Raw genomic sequence first — 2,498 nt, 5'->3', positions numbered from 1 at the left:
AAGGCTGAGTAATATTCCATTGTATATATGTGGCGCATCTTCTTTATCCATTCATCTGTTGATGGACATTTAGGTTGTTTCCATGTTCTGGCTACTGTAAATAGTGCTGCCAGGAATATGGTGGTACATGTATCATTTTGAAATATGGTTTCTCAGGGTATATGCCCAGTAGTGGGATTGCTGGCCCATATGGTAGTTATATTTTTAGTTTTTTAAGGAATCTCCAGAATGTTCTCCATAGTGGCTGTATCAGTTTACATTCCCACCAGCAGTGCAGGAGGGTTCCCTTTTCTCTACACCCTCTCCAGCATTTATTGTTTGTAGATTTTTTGATGATGGCCATTCTGATTGGTGTGAGGTGATACCTCCTTGTGGTTTTGATTTGCATTTCTCTAATGATTAGTGATGTTGAGCATCTTTTCATGTGTTTGTTGGCCATCGGTATGTCTTCTTTGGAGAAATGTCTATTTAGGTCTTCTGCCCATGTTTGGATTGTGTTGTTTTTTTGATATTGAGCTGCATGAGCTGCTTGTAAATTTTGGAGATTAATCCTTTGTCAGTTGCTTCATTTGCAAATATTGTCTCCCATTCTGAGGGTTGTCTTTTCGTCTTTTTTATGGGTTCCTTTGCTTTGCAAAAGCTTTGAAGTTTCATTCCGTCCCATTTGTTTAGTTTTGTTTTTATTTCCATTGCTCTAGTAGGTGGGTCAAAAAAGATCTTGCTGTGATTTATGTCCAAGAGTGTTCTTCCTATATTTTTCTCTAAGAGTTTTGTAGCATCCAGTCTTACATTCAGGTCTTTAATCCATTTTGAGTTTACTTTTGTGTATAGTGTTAGGAAGTGTTCTAATTTCATTCTTTTATATGTAGCTGTCCAGTTTTCCCAGCACCACTTACTGAAGAGGCTGTCTTTTCTCCATTGTGTATTCTTGCCTCCTTTGTCAAAGATAAGGTGACCATATGTGCGTGGGTTTATTTCTCGGCTTTCTATCCTGTTCTATTGATCTATATTTCTGTTTTTGTGCCAGTACCATACTCTCCTGATTATTGTAGCTTTGTTGTGTAGTCTGAAGTCAGGGAGTCTGATTCCTCCAGCTCCGTTTTTCTTTCTCAAGATTGATTTGGCTATTCGGGGTCTTTTTTGTTTCCATACAAATTGTAAAGTTTTTTTTTTCTAATTCTGTGAAAAATGCCACTCGTAATTTGATAGGGATTACATTGAATCTGTAGATTGCTTTGAGGAGTATACTGATTTTCACAGTGTTGATTGTTCCAATCCAAAAACGTGGTATATCTCTCTATCTGTTTGTATCATCTTTGGTTTCTTTCATCAGTGTCTTATAGTTTTTTGCATACAGTTCTTTTGCATCCTTAGGTAGGTTTATTCCTAGGCATTTCTACAAGTGACTATATGCCAGTAAAATGGACAACCTGGAAGAAATGGACAAATTCTTAGAAAAGTACAACCTTCCAAGACTGAACCAGGAAGAAATAGAAAATATGAACAGACCAGTCACAAGCACTGAAATTGAAACTGTGATTAAGAATCATCCAACAAACAAAAGACCTGGGCCAGATGGTTTCACAGGCGAATTTTATCAAACATTTAGAGAAGAGCTAACACCTATCTTTTTCAAACTCTTCCAAAATATAGCAGAGGGAGGAACACTCCTGAACTCATTCTACGTGGCCACAATCACCCTGATACCAAAACCAGACAAAGATGTCACAAAAAAAGAAGATTACAGGCCAATATCACTGGTGAACATAGATGCAAAAATCCTCAACAAAATGCTAGCAAACAGAATCCAACAGCACATTAAAAGGATCATACACCATGATCAAGTGGGGTTTATCCCAGGAATGTAAGGATTCTTCAGTATTCACAAATCTATCAGTGTGATACACCATATTAACAAATCGAAGGAGAAAAACCATATGATAATCTCAATAGATGCAGAAAAAGCCTTTGACAAATTTCAACACCCATTTATGATAAAAACTCTCCAGAAAGTAAGCATAACGGGAACCTACCTCAACATAATAAAGGCCATATATGACAAACCCACAGTCAACGTCATTCTCAATGGTGAAAAACTAACAGCATTTCCTCTAAGATCAGGAACAAGACAAGGTTGCCTGCTCTCACCACTGTTATTCTACATAGTTTTGGAAGTTTTAGCCGTGGCAATCAGAGAAGAAAAAGAAATAAAAGTAATCCAAATTGGAAAAGAAGAAGTAAAACTATCACTGTTTGCAGATGACCTGATACTATAAATAGAAAATCCTAAAGATGCCACCAGAAAACTACTAGAGCTAATCAATGAATTTCGTAAAGTAGCAGGATACAAAATTAATACACAGAAATCTCTTACATTCCTATACACTAACAACAAAATATCAGAAAGAGAAATTAAGGAAACACTCCCATTCACCATTGCAACAAAAAGAGGAAGATTGGATTTTTAAACCAAATCTGAGCTTTGCCCCTTGCTTGCT

Source organism: Delphinapterus leucas, chromosome X (assembly GCF_059928025.1).
Source record: "Delphinapterus leucas isolate spDelLeu-1000000601 "Yukka" chromosome X, BTC_Dleu_Yukka2, whole genome shotgun sequence".
Taxonomy (NCBI): Eukaryota; Metazoa; Chordata; class Mammalia; order Artiodactyla; family Monodontidae; genus Delphinapterus; species Delphinapterus leucas.
This window is presented reverse-complemented; position numbering follows the sequence as displayed.